Genomic DNA, 21,391 nt, shown 5'->3' on the forward strand with positions numbered 1-21,391 from the left:
CGAAGGGCCCGTACTGCGCTGTAATGTTCTATGTTCAAGTCCAAGTCTTCAAAGCATATAGACAAACTATTATCTTCGGTACGGGTTTGACATTCTAGTCCTTAAATAATCTTTTCCTTCGTTGGCCGAAGGTTGAGTTGCCAGCTTGAAGGCAATGATGAACTATATCTCCCTTGATTCATTGAGAAGAGCGTCCCAAGATTCAGAAAATGGTGCATATAATTCCAGAACCTTGCCAGGAATTATAATCGATGAGTTGTTTTGCCGTTGCAGTACCGTAGTTATCCAGGTGTGTGGTGAAAGGCGCATTTTCCTCATATGCTTCAGGGAAGGGTTGACTCTGACCTGGAGCTCAATTTCTGGGTGGGCACACACACAAGTATTCTAACTTCCCTGCTTCCCAAAGCAGTACCTTATAGGACATAAAAAAGTTCTATGTCTTAACACTATACATGAGAAAAGAAAACATGAGACCAAAATACTAGATCTGTTTTTGAACATGTATTAATGCAGTCTCCGCAGAGACTATCAAAAATTGCCATTGCCGACTATATTTCAAGTCATCATAGCGGGGTATTGGGAAAAGTTTTCAATAAGCAATAATCACGCCTCGGTTAAACCTCATCAGCTACGATACTGCCACTGCGCAAAGCTAATAATTAGCTGCCGACGAGCAAAGGTCTATGAGATGCAGTCCGTTCACAGTTGTGGTGACTCCAAAGAAAATTAACCCATCGTCAAAGAATATTGCATCATTGAGTAGAGCCCTTATTTCAATAACCAGAAACAACATTTAACTTTGGCAACAATGAAAAGAAATACCTTTCTCAAAGAAACTGTTGAAATAAATGCAAGGTGTTATGGGAAATGGATATGCTAATTACTATCTGACATCATGACTTCTTTGAAATAAGAAGGTTATTGCGCAAATAAATAACAGTAATAATGCAAGGTATGAGGATTGGGAAAATACAGTTGTAGCTCTCTGAACATTATTGTATTATTATTCTTTGTTGCTATGCTCTGATCCACTGCAACCAATCAGTGCCCGTTTCCCACTGTATTTGCCTTTGGCTGCTGAGGCCCAATGCTGAAATTCCTCCCCTAAATCTCTCTGAGGGTGACCAGATGTCATTGAATATACAGGGGTCCCGTCAATTTCCTCAAAAGTCCCAATTTTTCAACTCTCCTATTTATTCTGCAGGAACAGAATGAGTTCAAATCGAATTCAGGATATCCCTTGATCTGCTGCATTGCCGTAATCCAGTCAGCAGTTAGTGCCTGCTTTATTGCCCCAGCCACAGTCAGCACAATGTGCCACTTTGCCTCGCAGCGCAACATTAAATGCGATAAATGCGTGGAAAACACTTATTGTGAGTGGGCAGAAAATGGGTGGCAGGAAGGTGGGAAACGTTTAATTGCCTGAGTTCTTTACGTCCTCAAAGCGTGGCTTCCTCAGGACTTGCTTCAAAGGGGGCAAGGGAAGTCACTGAATATTTTTAAGGCCAGTAGATAGATTTTTGTTAGACATGGGAATCAAAGGTTACCGGGGTCGATGGGGATTGTGGAACTCAACAGAAACAGGTCAGCCATGATCTTATTGAACAGTGGGGGCAGGCTCAAGGGGCCAAATGGCCTACTTCTGCTTCCATTTTGTATTTTGGTATAGAACATAGAACAGTACGGCACAGAACAGGTCCTTCGGCCCTCGATGTTGTGCCGAGCTTTGTCCGAAACCCAAGATCAAGCTATCCCACTCCCTGTCATTCTGGTGTGCTCCATGTTCCTATCCAATAACCGCTTGAAAGTTCCTGAAGTGTCCGACTCCACTATCACAGCAGGCAGTCCATTCCACACCCTAACCACTCTCTGAGTAAAGAACCTACCTCAGACATCCCTCCTGTATCTCCCACCCCGAACCTTATAGTTATGCCCCCTCGGTATCAACCGACTCTGAAGATAAAAGAAGAAATATCACTGATTTACTACCATTTTACTATGTTGAAGTAGTTACTGATAAAAATGCAAAAAGGTGGCACAGTGGTTAGCACTGCTGCCTCACAGTGCTGAGGTCCCAGTTTCGATCCCAGCCTCACTGTCTTTGTGGAGTTTGCACATTCTCCCTGTGTTTCCATGGCTCATAATCCAAAGATGTGCTGGCTAAGTGGATTAGTCAGACTAAATTGGCCCCAAATTGGAAAAAAAATAATTGCTTACATTAAACTTATTTAAAACAAATGGAAAAATGTCTGAACCTGAAGAGCAGCAAATGCAAACCTGTTCCTTTTATTTTTGCAAAAATATGCACTAAATGTCTGAAAGAACATTACAAACAATTCAAAATGGCCATCATAGAAAGTTCAATAATAGTCAAGTTTTCTACATAGACTCTTGAGGTGCTTCAGTACAATCAAATGAATATTACGAATATTGCAAAATGATCATTCCAAAAAGTGCAATGCCATTTATAATCATAGAATTTACAGTGCAGAAGGAGGTCATTCAGCCCATCAAGTCTGCACTGGCTCTTGGAAAGAGCACCCTACTCAAGCTCACGCCTCCACTTTGTCTCCGTAACCCCACCTAACCTTTGTTTGGACACTAAGGACAATTTATATGGCAAATCCACCTAACCTGCACATCTTTGGACTGTGGGAGGAAACCGGAGCACCCGGAGGAAACCCACACAGACACGGGAAGAATGTGCAGACTCCGCACAGACAGTGACCCAAGCCGGGAATCGAACTGGGACCCTGGAGCTGTGAAGCAACTGTGCTAACCACTGTGTTACCGTGTTGCACTCTGAGGTGTAGTTTCTGTGGTCATTATCTCAGGTTGTCCCGATTCGGGTCACCCTATTAACTGCTTCTCTACTTCCATCACCTCCTTTAAGATGCCCCTTGCCTAGCACTTTGAAAATAAATTTGGTCAGCTGAATTAATATTTCCTCATATGTGGCTCAGAGCATATTAAACTTTCTCAAAGTCACGAATGGCATCAGTGATAATGACTCCCCAAATCTCATCATTTTAGATCCCTCCTCATCTTTCTCAACATGTTTGCAGTCTTTGACATGATTACCACAACATTGCTACTGCAGAAAATACGGAAGCATGGGATTCAGGGCGATTTAGCAGTTTGGATCAGAAATTGGCTAGCTGGAAGAAGACAAAGGGTGGTGGTTGATGGGAAATGTTCAGACTGGAGTCCAGTTACTAGTGGTGTGCCACAAGGATCTGTTTTGGGGCCACTGCTGTTTGTCATTTTTATAAATGACCTGGAGGAGGGCGTAGAAGGATGGGTGAGTAAATTTGCAGATGACACTGAAGTCGGTGGAGTTGTGGACAGTGCGGAAGGATGTTACAAGTTACAGAGGGACATAGATAAGCTGCAGCGCTGGGCTGAGAGGTGGCAAATGAAGTTTAATGCAGAAAGGTGTGAGGTGATTCATTTTGGAAGGAATAACAGGAAGACAGAGTACAGGGCTAATGGTAAGATTCTTGGCAGTGTGGATGAGCAGAGAGATCTCGGTGTCCATGTACATAGATCCCTGAAAGTTGCCACTCAGGTTGAGAGGGTTGTTAAGAAGGCGTACGGTGTGTTAGCTTTTATTGGTAGAGGGATTGAGTTTCGGAGCCATGAGGTCATGTTGCAGCTGACCAAAACTCTGGTGCGGCCGCATTTGGAGTATTGCGTGCAATTCTGGTCGCCGCATTATAGGAAGGATGTGGAAGCATTGGAAAGGGTGCAAAGGAGATTTACCAGAATGTTGCCTGGTATGGAGGGAAGATCTTATGAGGAAAGGCTGAGGGACTTGAGGCTGTTTTCGTTAGAGAGAAGAAGGTTAAGAGGTGACTTAATTGAGGCATACAAGATGACCAGAGGATTGGATAGGGTGGACAGTGAGAGCCTTTTTCCTCGGATGGTGATGTCTCGCACAAGGGGACATAGCTTTAAATTGAGGGGAGATAAATATAAGACAGATGTCAGAGGTAGGTTCTTTACTCAGAGAGTAGTAAGGGTGTGGAATGCCCTGCCTGCAACAGTAGTGGACTCGCCAACACTAAGGGCATTCAAATGGTCATTGGATAGACATATGGACGATAAGGGAATAGTGTAGATGGGCTTTAGAGTGATTTCACAGGTCGGCGCAACATCGAGGGCCGAAGGGCCCGTACTGCGCTGTAATGTTCTATGTTCAAGTCCAAGTCTTCAAAGCATATAGACAAACTATTATCTTCGGTACGGGTTTGACATTCTAGTCCTTAAATAATCTTTTCCTTCGTTGGCCGAAGGTTGAGTTGCCAGCTTGAAGGCAATGATGAACTATATCTCCCTTGATTCATTGAGAAGAGCGTCCCAAGATTCAGAAAATGGTGCATATAATTCCAGAACCTTGCCAGGAATTATAATCGATGAGTTGTTTTGCCGTTGCAGTACCGTAGATAACCAGGTGTGTGGTGAAAGGCGCATTTTCTCATATGCTTCGGGGAAGGGTTGACTCTGACCTGGAGCTCAATTTCTGGGTGGGCACACACACAAGTATTCTAACTTCCCTTCTTCCCAAAGCAGTACCTTATAGGACATAAAAAAGTTCTATGTCTTAACACTATACATGAGAAAAGAAAACATGAGACCAAAATACTAGATCTGTTTTTGAACATGTATTAATGCAGTCTCCGCAGAGACTATCAAAAATTGCCATTGCCGACTATATTTCAAGTCATCATAGCGGGGTATTGGGAAAAGTTTTCAATAAGCAATAATCACGCCTCGGTTAAACCTCATCAGCTACGATACTGCCACTGCGCAAAGCTAATAATTAGTTGCCGACGAGCAAAGGTCTATGAGATGCAGTCCGTTCACAGTTGTGGTGACTCCAAAGAAAATTAACCCATCGTCAAAGAATATTGCATCATTGAGTAGAGCCCTTATTTCAATAACCAGAAACAACATTTAACTTTGGCAACAATGAAAAGAAATACCTTTTCTCAAAGAAACTGTTGAAATAAATGCAAGGTGTTATGGGAAACGGATATGCTAATTACTATCTGACATCATGACTTCTTTGAAATAAGAAGGTTATTGCGCAAATAAATAACAGTAATAATGCAAGGTATGAGGATTGGGAAAATACAGTTGTAGCTCTCTGAACATTATTGTATTATTATTCTTTGTTGCTATGCTCTGATCCACTGCAACCAATCAGTGCCCGTTTCCCACTGTATTTGCCTTTGGCTGCTGAGGCCCAATGCTGAAATTCCTCCCCTAAATCTCTCTGAGGGTGACCAGATGTCATTGAATATACAGGGGTCCCGTCAATTTCCTCAAAAGTCCCAATTTTTCAACTCTCCTATTTATTCTGCAGGAACAGAATGAGTTCAAATCGAATTCAGGATATCCCTTGATCTGCTGCATTGCCGTAATCCAGTCAGCAGTTAGTGCCTGCTTTATTGCCCCAGCCACAGTCAGCACAATGTGCCACTTTGCCTCGCAGCGCAACATTAAATGCGATAAATGCGTGGAAAACACTTATTGTGAGTGGGCAGAAAATGGGTGGCAGGAAGGTGGGAAACGTTTAATTGCCTGAGTTCTTTACGTCCTCAAAGCGTTGCTTCAAAGGGGGCAAGGGAAGTCACTGAATATTTTTAAGGCCAGTAGATAGATTTTTGTTAGACATGGGAATCAAAGGTTACCGGGGTCGATGGGGATTGTGGAACTCAACAGAAACAGGTCAGCCATGATCTTATTGAACAGTGGGGGCAGGCTCAAGGGGCCAAATGGCCTACTTCTGCTTCCATTTTGTATTTTGGTATAGAACATAGAACAGTACGGCACAGAACAGGTCCTTCGGCCCTCGATGTTGTGCCGAGCTTTGTCCGAAACCCAAGATCAAGCTATCCCACTCCCTGTCATTCTGGTGTGCTCCATGTTCCTATCCAATAACCACTTGAAAGTTCCTGAAGTGTCCGACTCCACTATCACAGCAGGCAGTCCATTCCACACCCTAACCACTCTCTGAGTAAAGAACCTACCTCAGACATCCCTCCTATATCTCTCACCCCGAACCTTATAGTTATGCCCCCTCGGTATCAACCGACTCTGAAGATAAAAGAAGAAATATCACTGATTTACTACCATTTTACTATGTTGAAGTAGTTACTGATAAAAATGCAAAAAGGTGGCACAGTGGTTAGCACTGCGGCCTCACAGTGCTGAGGTCCCAGTTTCGATCCCAGCCTCACTGTCTTTGTGGAGTTTGCACATTCTCCCTGTGTTTCCATGGCTCATAATCCAAAGATGTGCTGGCTAAGTGGATTAGTCAGACTAAATTGGCCCCAAATTGGAAAAAAAATAATTGGTTACATTAAACTTATTTAAAACAGATGGAAAAATGTCTGAACCTGAAGAGCAGCAAATGCAAACCTGTTCCTTTTATTTTTGCAAAAATATGCACTAAATGTCTGAAAGAACATTACAAACAATTCAAAATGGCCATCATAGAAAGTTCAATAATAGTCAAGTTTTCTACATAGACTCTTGAGGTGCTTCAGTACAATCAAATGAATATTACGAATATTGCAAAATGATCATTCCAAAAAGTGCAATGCCATTTATAATCATAGAATTTACAGTGCAGAAGGAGGTCATTCAGCCCATCAAGTCTGCACTGGCTCTTGGAAAGAGCACCCTACTCAAGCTCACGCCTCCACTTTGTCTCCGTAACCCCACCTAACCTTTGTTTGGACACTAAGGACAATTTATATGGCAAATCCACCTAACCTGCACATCTTTGGACTGTGGGAGGAAACCGGAGCACCCGGAGGAAACCCACACAGACACGGGAAGAATGTGCAGACTCCGCACAGACAGTGACCCAAGCCGGGAATCGAACTGGGACCCTGGAGCTGTGAAGCAACTGTGCTAACCACTGTGTTACCGTGTTGCACTCTGAGGTGTAGTTTCTGTGGTCATTATCTCAGGTTGTCCCGATTCGGGTCACCCTATTAACTGCTTCTCTACTTCCATCACCTCCTTTAAGATGCCCCTTGCCTAGCACTTTGAAAATAAATTTGGTCAGCTGAATTAATATTTCCTCATATGTGGCTCAGAGCATATTAAACTTTCTCAAAGTCACGAATGGCATCAGTGATAATGACTCCCCAAATCTCATCATTTTAGATCCCTCCTCATCTTTCTCAACATGTTTGCAGTCTTTGACATGATTACCACAACATTGCTACTGCAGAAAATACGGAAGCATGGGATTCAGGGAGATTTAGCAGTTTGGATCAGAAATTCGCTAGCTGGAAGAAGACAAAGGGTGGTGTTGATGGGAAATGTTCAGACTGGAGTCCAGTTACTAGTGGTGTGCCACAAGGATCTGTTTTGGGGCCACTGCTGTTTGTCATTTTTATATATGACCTGGAGGAGGGCGTAGAAGGATGGGTGAGTAAATTTGCAGATGACACTGAAGTTGGTGGAGTTGTGGACAGTGCGGAAGGATGTTACAAGTTACAGAGGGACATAGATAAGCTGCAGCGCTGGGCTGAGAGGTGGCAAATGAAGTTTAATGCGTGAGGTGATTCATTTTGGAAGGAATAACAGGAAGACAGAGTACAGGGCTAATGGTAAGATTCTTGGCAGTGTGGATGAGCAGAGAGATCTCGGTGTCCATGTACATAGATCCCTGAAAGTTGCCACTCAGGTTGAGAGGGTTGTTAAGAAGGCGTACGGTGTGTTAGCTTTTATTGGTAGAGGGATTGAGTTTCGGAGCCATGAGGTCATGTTACAGCTGACCAAAACTCTGGTGCGGCCGCATTTGGAGTATTGCGTGCAATTCTGGTCGCCGCATTATAGGAAGGATGTGGAAGCATTGGAAAGGGTGCAGAGGAGATTTACCAGAATGTTGCCTGGTATGGAGGGAAGATCTTATGAGGAAAGGCTGAGGGACTTGAGGCTGTTTTCGTTAGAGAGAAGAAGGTTAAGAGGTGACTTAATTGAGGCATACAAGATGACCAGAGGATTGGATAAGGTGGACAGTGAGAGCCTTTTTCCTCGGATGGTGATGTCTCGCACAAGGGGACATAGCTTTAAATTGAGGGGAGATAGATATAAGACTGATGTCAGAGGTAGGTTCTTTACTCAGAGAGTAGTAAGGGTGTGGAATGCCCTGCCTGCAACAGTAGTGGACTCGCCAACACTAAGGGCATTCAAATGGTCATTGGATAGACATATGGACGATAAGGGAATAGTGTAGATGGGCTTTAGAGTGATTTCACAGGTCGGCGCAACATCGAGGGCCGAAGGGCCCGTACCGCGCTGTAATGTTCTATGTTCAAGTCCAAGTCTACAAAGCATATAGACAAACTATTATCTTCGGTACGGGTTTGACATTCTAGTCCTTAAATAATCTTTTCCTTCGTTGGCCAAAGGTTGAGTTGCCAGCTTGAAGGCAATGATGAACTATATCTCCCTTGATTCATTGAGAAGAGCGTCCCAAGATTCAGAAAATGGTGCATATAATTCCAGAACCTTGCCAGGAATTATAATCGATGAGTTGTTTTGCCGTTGCAGTACCGTAGATAACCAGGTGTGTGGTGAAAGGCGCATTTTCTCATATGCTTCGGGGAAGGGTTGACTCTGACCTGGAGCTCAATTTCTGGGTGGGCACACACACAAGTATTCTAACTTCCCTTCTTCCCAAAGCAGTACCTTATAGGACATAAAAAAGTTCTATGTCTTAACACTATACATGAGAAAAGAAAACATGAGACCAAAATACTAGATCTGTTTTTGAACATGTATTAACGCAGTCTCCGCAGAGACTATCAAAAATTGCCATTGCCGACTATATTTCAAGTCGTCATAGCGGGGTATTGGGAAAAGTTTTCAATAAGCAATAATCACGCCTCAGTTAAACCTCATCAGCTACAATACTGCCACTGCGCAAAGCTAATAATTAGTTGCCGACGAGCAAAGGTCTATGAGATGCAGTCCGTTCACAGTTGTGGTGACTCCAAAGAAAATTAACCCATCGTCAAAGAATATTGCATCATTGAGTAGAGCCCTTATTTCAATAACCAGAAACAACATTTAACTTTGGCAACAATGAAAAGAAATACCTTTTCTCAAAGAAACTGTTGAAATAAATGCAAGGTGTTATGGGAAACGGATATGCTAATTACTATCTGACATCATGACTTCTTTGAAATAAGAAGGTTATTGCGCAAATAAATAACAGTAATAATGCAAGGTATGAGGATTGGGAAAATACAGTTGTAGCTCTCTGAACATTATTGTATTATTATTCTTTGTTGCTATGCTCTGATCCACTGCAACCAATCAGTGCCCGTTTCCCACTGTATTTGCCTTTGGCTGCTGAGGCCCAATGCTGAAATTCCTCCCCTAAATCTCTCTGAGGGTGACCAGATGTCATTGAATGTCCAGGGGTCCCGTCAATTTCCTCAAAAGTCCCAATTTTTCAACTCTCCTATTTATTCTGCAGGAACAGAATGAGTTCAAATCGAATTCAGGATATCCCTTGATCTGCTGCATTGCCGTAATCCAGTCAGCAGTTAGTGCCTGCTTTATTGCCCCAGCCACAGTCAGCACAATGTGCCACTTTGCCTCGCAGCGCGACATTAAATGCGATAAATGTGTGGAAAACACTTATTGTGAGTGGGCAGAAAATGGGTGGCAGGAAGGTGGGAAACGTTTAATTGTCTGAGTTCTTTACGTCCTCAAAGCGTGGCTTCCTCAGGACTTGCTTCAAAGGGGGCAAGGGAAGTCACTGAATATTTTTAAGGCCAGTAGATAGATTTTTGTTAGACATGGGAATCAAAGGTTACCGGGGTCGATGGGGATTGTGGAACTCAACAGAAACAGGTCAGCCATGATCTTATTGAACAGTGGGGGCAGGCTCAAGGGGCCAAATGGCCTACTTCTGCTTCCATTTTGTATTTTGGTATAGAACATAGAACAGTACGGCACAGAACAGGTCCTTCGGCCCTCGATGTTGTGCCGAGCTTTGTCCGAAACCCAAGATCAAGCTATCCCACTCCCTGTCATTCTGGTGTGCTCCATGTTCCTATCCAATAACCGCTTGAAAGTTCCTGAAGTGTCCGACTCCACTATCACAGCAGGCAGTCCATTCCACACCCTAACCACTCTCTGAGTAAAGAACCTACCTCAGACATCCCTCCTATATCTCCCACCCCGAACCTTATAGTTATGCCCCCTCGGTATCAACCGACTCTGAAGATAAAAGAAGAAATATCACTGATTTACTACCATTTTACTATGTTGAAGTAGTTACTGATAAAAATGCAAAAAGGTGGCACAGTGGTTAGCACTGCTGCCTCACAGTGCTGAGGTCCCAGTTTCGATCCCAGCCTCACTGTCTTTGTGGAGTTTGCACATTCTCCCTGTGTTTCCATGGCTCATAATCCAAAGATGTGCTGGCTAAGTGGATTAGTCAGACTAAATTGGCCCCAAATTGGAAAAAAAATAATTGGTTACATTAAACTTATTTAAAACAAATGGAAAAATGTCTGAACCTGAAGAGCAGCAAATGCAAACCTGTTCCTTTTATTTTTGCAAAAATATGCACTAAATGTCTGAAAGAACATTACAAACAATTCAAAATGGCCATCATAGAAAGTTCAATAATAGTCAAGTTTTCTACATAGACTCTTGAGGTGCTTCAGTACAATCAAATGAATATTACGAATATTGCAAAATGATCATTCCAAAAAGTGCAATGCCATTTATAATCATAGAATTTACAGTGCAGAAGGAGGTCATTCAGCCCATCAAGTCTGCACTGGCTCTTGGAAAGAGCACCCTACTCAAGCTCACGCCTCCACTTTGTCTCCGTAACCCCACCTAACCTTTGTTTGGACACTAAGGACAATTTATATGGCAAATCCACCTAACCTGCACATCTTTGGACTGTGGGAGGAAACCGGAGCACCCGGAGGAAACCCACACAGACACGGGAAGAATGTGCAGACTCCGCACAGACAGTGACCCAAGCCGGGAATCGAACTGGGACCCTGGAGCTGTGAAGCAACTGTGCTAACCACTGTGTTACCGTGTTGCACTCTGAGGTGTAGTTTCTGTGGTCATTATCTCAGGTTGTCCCGATTCGGGTCACCCTATTAACTGCTTCTCTACTTCCATCACCTCCTTTAAGATGCCCCTTGCCTAGCACTTTGAAAATAAATTTGGTCAGCTGAATTAATATTTCCTCATATGTGGCTCAGAGCATATTAAACTTTCTCAAAGTCACGAATGGCATCAGTGATAATGACTCCCCAAATCTCATCATTTTAGATCCCTCCTCATCTTTCTCAACATGTTTGCAGTCTTTGACATGATTACCACAACATTGCTACTGCAGAAAATACGGAAGCATGGGATTCAGGGCGATTTAGCAGTTTGGATCAGAAATTGGCTAGCTGGAAGAAGACAAAGGGTGGTGGTTGATGGGAAATGTTCAGACTGGAGTCCAGTTACTAGTGGTGTGCCACAAGGATCTGTTTTGGGGCCACTGCTGTTTGTCATTTTTATAAATGACCTGGAGGAGGGCGTAGAAGGATGGGTGAGTAAATTTGCAGATGACACTGAAGTCGGTGGAGTTGTGGACAGTGCGGAAGGATGTTACAAGTTACAGAGGGACATAGATAAGCTGCAGCGCTGGGCTGAGAGGTGGCAAATGAAGTTTAATGCAGAAAGGTGTGAGGTGATTCATTTTGGAAGGAATAACAGGAAGACAGAGTACAGGGCTAATGGTAAGATTCTTGGCAGTGTGGATGAGCAGAGAGATCTCGGTGTCCATGTACATAGATCCCTGAAAGTTGCCACTCAGGTTGAGAGGGTTGTTAAGAAGGCGTACGGTGTGTTAGCTTTTATTGGTAGAGGGATTGAGTTTCGGAGCCATGAGGTCATGTTGCAGCTCTGGTGCGGCCGCATTTGGAGTATTGCATGCCATTCTGGTTGCCGCATTATAGGAAGGATGTGGAAGCATTGGAAAGGGTGCAGAGGAGATTTACCAGAATGTTGCCTGGTATGGAGGGAAAATCTTATGAGGAAAGGCTGAGGGACTTGAGGCTGTTTTCGTTAGAGAGAAGAAGGTTAAGAGGTGACTTAATTGAGGCATACAAAATGACCAGAGGATTGGATAGGGTGGACAGTGAGAGCCTTTTTCCTCGGATGGTGAAGTCTCGCACAAGGGGACATAGCTTTAAATTGAGGGGAGATAGATATAAGACAGATGTCAGAGGTAGGTTCTTTACTCAGAGAATAGTAAGGGTGTGGAATGCCCTGCCTGCAACAGTCGTGGACTCGCCAACACTACGGGCATTCAAATGGTCATTGGATAGATATATGGACGATAAGGGAATAGCGTAGATGGGCTTTAGAGTGATTTCACAGGTCGGCGCAACATCGAGGGTCGAAGGGCCTGTACTGCGCTGTAATGTTCTATGTTCAAGTCCAAGTCTTCAAAGCATATAGACAAACTATTATCTTCGGTACGGGTTTGACATGCTAGTCCTTAAATAATCTTTTCCTTCGTTGGCCGAAGATTGAGTTGCCAGCTTGATGGCAATGATGAACTATATCTCCCTTGATTCATTGAGAAGAGGGTCCCAAGATTCAGAAAATGGTGCATATAATTCCAGAACCTTGCCAGTAATTATAATCGATGAGTTGTTTTGCCGTTGCAGTACCATAGTTTTCCAGGTGTGTGGTGAAAGGCGTATTTTCTCATATGCTTCGGGGAAGGGTTTACTCTGACCTGGAGCTCAATTTCTGGGTGGGCAAAGAACAAAGAAATGTACAGCACAGGAACAGGCCCTTCGGCCCTCCAAGCCCGTGCTGACCATGCTGCCCGACTAAACTACAATCTTCTACCCTTCCTGGGTCCGTATCCCTCTATTCCCATCCTATTCATGTATTTGTCAAGATGCCCCTTAAATGTCACTATCGTCCCTGCTTCCACCACCTTCTCCGGTAGCGAGTTCCAGGCACCCACTACCCTCTGCGTAAAAAACTTGCCTCGTACATCTACTCTAAACCTTGCCACTCTCACCTTAACCCTATATCTCCTAGTAATTGACCCCTCTACCCTGGGGAAAAGCCTCTGACTATCCACTCTGTCTATGCCCCTCATAATTTTGTAGACCTCTATCAGGTCTCCCCTCAACCTCCTTCGTTCCAGTGAGAACAAACCGAGTTTATTCAGCCGCTCCTCATAGCTAATGCCCTCCATACCAGGCAACATTCTGGTAAATCTCTTCTGCACCCTCTCTAAAGCCTCCACATCCTTCTGGTAGTGTGGCGACCAGAATTGAACACTATACTCTATGTGTGGCCTAACTAAGGTTCTATACAGCTGCAACATGACTTGCCAATTCTTATACTCAATGCCCCAGCCAATGAAGGCAAGCATGCCGTATGCCTTCTTGACTACCTGTGTTGCCCCTTTCAATGACCTGTGGACCTGTACTCCTAGATCTCTTTGACTTTCAATACTCTTGAGGGTTCTACCATTCACTGTATATTCCCTACCTGCATTAGACCTTCCAAAATGCATTACCTCACATTTGTCCAGATTGAACTCCATCTGCCATCTCTCCGCCCAAGTCTCCAAACAATCTAAATCCTGATGTATCCTCTGACAGTCCTCATCGCTATCCGCAATTCCACTAACCTTTGTGTCGTCTGCAAACTTACTAATCAGACCAGTTACATTTTCCTCCAAATCATTTATATATACTACAAACAGCAAAGGTCCCAGCACTGATCCCTGTGGAACACCACTGGTCACAGCCCTCCAATTAGAAAAGCATCCTTCCATTGCTACTCTCTGCCTTCTATGACCGAGCCAGTTCTGTATCCACCTTGCCAGCTCACCCCTGATCCCGTGTGACTTCACCTTTTTACTAGTCTACCATGAGGGACCTTGTCAAAGGCCTTACTGAAGTCCATATAGACAACATCCACTGCGCTACCTGCATCAATCATCTTAGTGACCTCCTCGAAAAACTCTTATCAAGAAAAACAACCTCCCCTTCACAAAACTATGCTGCCTCTCACTAATACGTCCATTTGCTTCCTGACTCGAAGAATTCTCTCCAGTAATTTCCCTACCACTGAAGTAAGGCTCACCGGCCTGTAGTTCCCTGGATTATCCTTGCTACCCTTCTTAAACAGAGGAACAACATTGGCTATTCTCCAGTCCTCCGGGACATCCCCTGAAGACAGTGAGGATCCAAAGATTTCTGTCAAGGCCTCAGCAATTTCCTCTCCAGCCTGGGGTAGATCCCATCAGGCCCTGGGGACTTGTCTACCTTAATATTTTTTAAGACTCCCAACACCTCGTCTTTTTGGATCTCAATGTGACCCAGGCTATCTACACAGCCTTCTCCAGACTCAACATCTACCAATTTCTTCTCTTTGGTGAATACTGATGCAAAGTATTAATTTAGTACCTTGCCCATTTCCTCTGGCTCCACACATAGATTCCCTTGCCTATCCTTCAGTTGGCCAACCCTTTCCCTGGCTACCCTCTTGCTTTTTATGTACGTGTTTATTGTAACTTCCCTTCTTCCGAAAGCAGTACCTTATAGGACATATAATCGATGAGTTGTTTTGCCGTTGCAGTACCGTAGTTTTCCAGGTGTGTGGTGAAAGGCGCATTTTCTGATATGCTTCAGGGAAGGGTTGACTCTGACCTGGAGCTCAATTTCTGGGTGGGCACACACACAAGTATTCTAGCTTCCCTTTGCAGTACCTTGTAGGACATAAAAAAGTTCTATGACTTAACACAACATATGAGAAAAGAAAACATGAGACCAAAAAACTAAATCTGTTCTTGCACATGCATTAATGCAGTCTCCGCAGAGACTATCAAAAATTGCCATTGCCGACTATATTTCAAGTCGTCATAGCGGGGTATTGGGAAAAGTTTTCAATAAGCAATAATCGCGCCTCGGTTAAACCTCATCGGCTACAATACTGCCACTGCGCAAAGCTAAAACTGAAGCGGTGCTGAGTGAAGGTCCATCAGATACATACCACTCACAGTTGTGCTGAGTAAAATTAATACAGTCCAACACGATATACATCATCCTCCAGAATAACGTTTACCCATCTTCAAAGTATTTGCTTACAACAACTCCGCAGATTTAAGCATTATTTTATCAACCAGAATCTTTTCCGAGATGCGGATATGCTAATTAGTCTGTGACGTAAGTAAAATGTAGCGAGCAGCTAGGTGCGGTGGTCGGAGTCCCGCCCCTCGTGGATTGGGGAAAGTTACTTGAACTGACTCCAACAATGTCCTGTTAACGCTGCATTAAAAAGACATGAATAATCACATTAAAACATTTAAAATACAGTTACATCGGACCCGGTTCGGACACAGTCTGTAGATAATTTTCAGGATTTTTTTTTTTTCTTAATTTCCGATTTTCATTCCCTTTGCTTTTCCATTTACAAATCTTCAGCACTTAACTGATTTCATCTTTTTCAATTTGCTTTTAGTGGCGCTCGTGCCGTAATTGCGTTACAACTTTTTACTGACGATCATTAAAATCTGTTGTAATAGAGGAATGACGGCTCAGCTTGCTCTCTTGCTGCTTGCACGCAGTGTTTCAGTGTTGGGGTTTTCGCCTTGACCCTTGTGTGGTGCTGTCTTTTTTGTTTTTGTTCGTGAAATTTCCTTAATTGGCCTTCTGCGTCCGCTGAGAGCCACTGCTTTCCTTTGCAAACTCTACATGGAAATGACCCAGGGCCAGGATTCGAACGCGGGTCCTCAGCGCCGTTGGCAGCAGTGCTAACCACTGTGCCATGTGTCGCCCCATATCACAATTATATTGAAACACTTCCTTTTTTAAAAAACGCATTTTATTCAAACTTGTATCAAAATAGGTTACAGCAAATAAACACCCTGGGAAACATATGTAGACACCTAAATAACTTTACATCATTTGTAATGACCATTTTGAAATGTCTGTAATAGGCAGGCCGGTAGCACAGTGGGTAGCACTATTGCTTCACAGCTCTAGGGTCCCAAGTGTGGATGCCCACCTTGGGTCACTGTCTGTGCCCCTCGAACCATGCTCTATCCTCCTTGCCCAGCCTCAGATACGCCAACTCGTCCAAGAACTCCCTCATCCTCTGCTCCATGGTAGCATAGTGGTTAGCACAATTGCTTCACAGCTCCAGGGTCCCCAGGTTCGATTCCTGGCTTGGGTCACCGTCTGTGCGGAGTTTGCACGTTCTCCCCGTGTGTGCGTGGGTTTCCTCCGGGTTCTCCGGTTTCCTCCCACAGTCCAAAGATGTGCAGGTTAGGTGGATTGGCCATGCTAAATTGCTCTTAGTGTCCAAAATTTCCCTTAGTGTTGGGTGGGGTTACTGGGTTATGGGGATATGGTGGAGGTGTGGGCTTGGGTAGGGTGCTCTTTCCAAGAGCCGGTGCAGACTTGATGGGCCGAACGGCCTCCTTCTGCACTGTTGATTCTATGATGATTCTATGATTCCTCCCGCAATGGCCCCAACCTATATAGATCCCTATTAAACAGTACAGAAGAAGGCCATTCAGCCCATTGAGTCGGCACCGACCATCTGAAAGAATACTCTACTTTGATGCATACCCCACCCTATCCAGCGAACCCCGCCCAACCTGCACATCTTTGGAACTAAGGGGCAATTTAGAATGGCCAATCTACCTAATCTGCAAAATTTGGACTGTGGGAGGCAACTGGAGTACCTGGAGGAAACTCAAGCAGACACAGGGAGAATGTTCAAATTCCACACAGACAGTTACCAAAGGTCAGAATCGAACCTAGGTTCCTGGTGCTCTGAAGCAGCAGTCCTCACCACTGCTGTAAGGTTAACCACTGCTATAACATGTAAGGGTACTTGAACATGACGGTATTTCCATGATCATAGAATCCCTAAAGTGCAGAAGGAGGCCGTTTGGCCCATTGAGTCTGCACCGACCCTTTGAGTGACCACTCAACCTATTTCCACTCCCACGTCCACCCCGCCTTATTCCCATCATCATAAAATCTAATTTGCACATCCCTGGACCCTAAGGGGCAATTTAGCATGGCCAATTCATCTAACCTGCACATTTTTGGACTGTGGGAGGAAACCCACGCGACACAAGGAGAATGTACAAATTCCACACAGACGGTGACCCAAGGCTGGAATTGAACCCGGGCCCCTGGTGCTTTGAGGCAGGAGTGCTAATCACTGTACCACCGTGCTGCCTTATTCTGTCCAATATTCTGACCTTCCACACATCTTTGCACAAATATATGCTTTTTCTTTAAATTTGACACTCTTTAACCTCTCTAGTTAACCACAGATATTGTGTCTGTTTCTTGGACTTCTTCGTACTCGTTGGAATGTATCTTTTCTGTGTATTCTGAAATATCCCCTCAAATGTTTGCCACTGCATCTTTATTGACCTATCCCTTAAACTAAAATAAAAGCAAATTACTGCGGATGCTGGAATCTGAAACAAAGACATAAAATGCTGGACAATTTCAGCAGGTCTGACAGTATTTCTGGAGTGAGAACGGAGCTAACATTTTGAGTTTGGATGACTCTTTGTCAAAGCCTAATTTGCCAATTCACTTTAGCCAACTCTGCTTTCATACCCTCACATTTGGCCTTCAAAATTGGGCGGGATGGTGGTTAGCACTGCTGCCTCATGGCACTGAAGACCCAGATTCGATCCCAGTCCTGGATCACTCTCTATGTGGAGTTTACACATTGTCTGCATGGGCCTCAACCCCACGTCCCAAGGATGTGCGGGTAGGTAAATTGGCCACACTAAATTACCCATTAATTGGGAAAATAAATAAAACTAAGTTCAAAAACTCAGACCCACTTCTCGGCCACTCAAAGATGTGTAGGTTAGGTGGATTGGCAATGCTGAAGTTCCCCTTAGTGTCCAAAGGTGTACAGGTTAGATGGATAGGCTATGCTAAATTTACCCTTAATGTCCAAGGATTTGCAGGTTAATAGAACATAGAACATAGAAAAATACAGCACAGAACAGGCCTTTCGGCCCACGATGTTGTGCCGAACCTTTGTCCTAGATTAATCATAGATTATCATTGAATTTACAGTGCAGAAGGAGGCCATTCGGCCCATTGAGTCTGCACCGGCTCTTGGAAAGAGCACCCTACCCAAAGTCAACACCCCCATCCAACACTAAGGGCAATTTTGGACACTAAGGGCAATTTATCATGGCCAATCCCCCTAACCTGCACATCTTTGGACTGTGGGAGGAAACCGGAGCACCCGGAGGAAACACACGCAGACACGGGGAGGATGTGCAGACTCCGCACAGACAGTGACCAAAGCCGGAATCGAACCTGGGACCCTGGAGCTGTGAAGCAATTGTGCTATCCACAATGCTACCGTGCTGCCCTTAAGTGGACTGGGGAGTGGGCCTAGGTAGGGTGCTCTTCCTGGGGACCAATGCAGACTTTGTTGGCCAAATGGCCTCCTTCTCAGTCATAGGGATTGTATGATTATAAAATTCATTTATATTATGGTGACTATTACTTACCAAAACAGCCAAACTGAAAGTAAAATTCAGTCGTATGAATGGTAACTTCCCTATTTTGCAAAGCAGCACCTTGTAGGACATAAAGAAAGTCTATGTCAAATACTATACAGGGGACTGAAAAGGGTTGATCTGTTTTTGTACATTGACCAATGCAGTTTCCGCAGAGACCATCAAAAATTGCCATTGCCGACTATATTTCAAATCATCATAGCGGGGTATTGGGAAAAGTTTTCAATAAGCAATAATCACACCTCACTTTATAATAATCACAACATTACAGAACATTTCGAATTGTCTTGACTGTACATTTCCATCAGAGTTACACATTCCCTTGACTTTCTTCCATTCAATTTTGATAACCTTACACACATATTGCTCTTTACGTTACAATTCCTTCTTAAACATTTACATTGTCATGTTTCCTTTATACATTGGAATGTTAATGGCCCAGACCGAGGGCGGGTTTACACTGTTACCCGCCCCTCGGTGTACATTTGCTGGTAAGACCTAACACAGTGGTCTTTCCCCATTGCGCCTTGGCGGCAGCTGCCCCAAGCTTGAGTGCATCCCTCAGCACGTAGTCCTGGACCTTGGAATGTGCCAGTCTGCAACACTCGGTCGAGGACAGCTCTTTGCACTGGAAGATCAGCAAGTTTCGGGCAGACCAAAGAGCGTCTTTCACCGAGTTGATGACCTTCCAGCAGCAGTTGATGTTTGTCTCGGTGTGTGTCCCTGGAAACAGTCCGTAGTGCACAGAGTCCTGCGTCACAGAGCTGCTCGGGATGAACCTTGACAAATACCCTGCATCTCTCTCCAGACCTTGTTTGCAAAGGCACATTCCACAAGGAGATGGGTAAACGTCTCATTTCCCCCACAGCCACTCCGAGGGCAGCGTGCAACCCCATTTTGGAGCGCACATCCATCATGTAGGTGTGCGATATTCTGTCAAAAGCCTTCTCCTGGTCAAGGCTGATGAGGCTGGTGTCCACCCTCCTGTCCTGCACGTAGGCGATCGTATCCCTGAGTAGCGCGAGGCTATCAGAGATCTTCCTGCCGGGTACAGCGCAGGTCGGGTCAGGGTGGATCACCGACTCCAGAGCAGACCTGACCCGATTGGCGATGACCTTGGCTAGAATTTTGTAATCCACATTCAACAGTGAGATGGGACGCCAATTTCGAATTTCTTCCCTTTCCCCCTTCTGCTTGTAGATGAGGGTGATGATGCCTTTCCTCATGGACTCTGATATGCTGCCTTCCAGAAGCATACTCTTGTACACTTCCAGCAGGTCTGGGCCCATCCAGTCCCACAGAGCCGAATACAACTCAACCGGTAAGCCGTTGCTTCCGGGAGTTTTACTCGTCTCGAAGGACTTGACCGCCTTTGTCAGCTCATCCAGAGTTAGTGGTTTGTCAAGGTTTTCCAGCTCGCTGTCGCCTATGACCTCTGTGATAGTCGACAGGAAGGTCTGGGAAACAGTGCTATCTGTTGGCTTCAGGTCATACAGTCCGGCATAAAAGGATTTGCTGATCCTCAGCATGTCAGACTGCGCTGACTTTACAGAGCCATCTTCTTCCTTCAGGCTGCTGATCACAGAGGTCTCTCTGTGCACCTTTTGGAAGAAGAAGCGTGAGCACTTTTCGTCCTGCTCCATGGAGCGGACTCTGGAACGGAAGATATCCTTGGAGGCCTCCGAGGTGTAGAGCGAGGCTTGCTGGCTCTTCACCTCTTGGAGATCCTCCTTGACATCCGCCCTCATCGACTGCAGCTGGAGCAAATTCTGCATACTTTTCTGGAGCCTGGACATGACCCCTCGTCTCTCTCTCATCTTTTGCACGCCCTTGAGGATGAAAAACCTCTTGATGTTCCCCTTGATTGCTTCCCACCAGAGATGTGGGGCCTCAAAGAGGGGTTTCACGGTTCTCCAACCTTTGTAATCCCTCCTGAGTTCCTCGAGGTTCTCAGGGGTCAGCAGTTTTACATTTAGCTTCCATGTCCCCCTGCCTACCCCCTGGTTTTCCTGCAGGTGGCAGTTGGCCAGTAGGAGGCAGTGGTCAGAGAAGAACACCGGCCTTACGTCGGTGGACCTGACGGTGAAAGCACGGGACACAAAGAAGAAGTCTATCCTGGAGCGGACGGACCCGTTTGGCCGTGACCATGTGTATCTACGCTGCGCTCCGTCTGCAGGGTTGCTGCAGACGTCGAGCAGCTTGGCGTCTTTTACCGTTTCCATCAGGAGTCTGGACGTAGCGTCTAGTTTGCTGTCGGCTCTGCCGGATCGTCCAGCCGCATCGATGATGCAGTTGAAGTCACCACCCAGGATGACCGGCTTAGACGTGGCCAACAGCAGTGGGAGTTGCTGAAGGACTGCCAGCCGCTCACTTTTTACGGCCGGGGCGTACACATTAATAAGTCTGAGAGGAGTGTTTTTGTATTTGACGTCTGCTACGAGGAGGCGCCCGCCCACCACCTCCTTAACGTCGGAGATGGTGAAGTTGCCTCCCCGCAGCAGAATACCCAGGCCGGAGGAGCGACAGTCGTTTCCTCCTGACCAGATGGATGGCCCGTGGGACCACCAGCTCGACCAGCGCCTGTAGTTGCTGAGGTGCGGAATTCCGCACTCCTGCAGGAACAGTAGGTCAGCTTTCACATTTGCTAAATAGTTGAGTGTGGCTACACACCGCGAACTATCGTTGATGCTTCGCACATTTATGGATGCAATTTTAAAACCCATTATAAAAACTAGATTTACCAGTCTCAAGAGTCCAGAGTCTATACAGTTGTCTGTTCCAGCT

General features: G+C 45.1%; 1 long non-coding RNA gene, 4 other non-coding genes and 1 pseudogene across 5 annotated transcripts in view; all 6 read right to left on the bottom strand.

The window, feature by feature from the left end:
• Window positions 1–15,813, bottom strand: part of LOC140387736 (uncharacterized) — a 34,751-nt gene extending 18,938 nt beyond the window's left edge. Inside the window, exon 1 of the long non-coding RNA XR_011933986.1 lies at window positions 15,085–15,813. This is a non-coding gene — a long non-coding RNA (uncharacterized lncRNA). The remainder of the gene's footprint in view (window positions 1–15,084) is intronic.
• On the bottom strand, window positions 514–654 carry LOC140388723 (U4 spliceosomal RNA). Its single transcript, XR_011934276.1, has one exon. It is a non-coding gene; the product is annotated as a U4 spliceosomal RNA (small nuclear RNA).
• Window positions 4,677–4,817, bottom strand: LOC140388724 (U4 spliceosomal RNA). The gene has a single exon (XR_011934277.1). It is a non-coding gene; the product is annotated as a U4 spliceosomal RNA (small nuclear RNA).
• On the bottom strand, window positions 8,817–8,957 carry LOC140388725 (U4 spliceosomal RNA). Its single transcript, XR_011934278.1, has one exon. It is a non-coding gene; the product is annotated as a U4 spliceosomal RNA (small nuclear RNA).
• On the bottom strand, window positions 14,902–15,042 carry LOC140388722 (U4 spliceosomal RNA). The gene has a single exon (XR_011934275.1). It is a non-coding gene; the product is annotated as a U4 spliceosomal RNA (small nuclear RNA).
• Window positions 15,814–18,753: 2,940 nt separating the features above from the next.
• On the bottom strand, window positions 18,754–18,884 carry LOC140388726 (U4 spliceosomal RNA; annotated as a pseudogene).
• Between the last annotated feature and the right edge of the window lie 2,507 nt (window positions 18,885–21,391).

Source organism: Scyliorhinus torazame, chromosome 13 (genome assembly GCF_047496885.1).
Source record: "Scyliorhinus torazame isolate Kashiwa2021f chromosome 13, sScyTor2.1, whole genome shotgun sequence".
NCBI classification, from domain to species: Eukaryota; Metazoa; Chordata; class Chondrichthyes; order Carcharhiniformes; family Scyliorhinidae; genus Scyliorhinus; species Scyliorhinus torazame.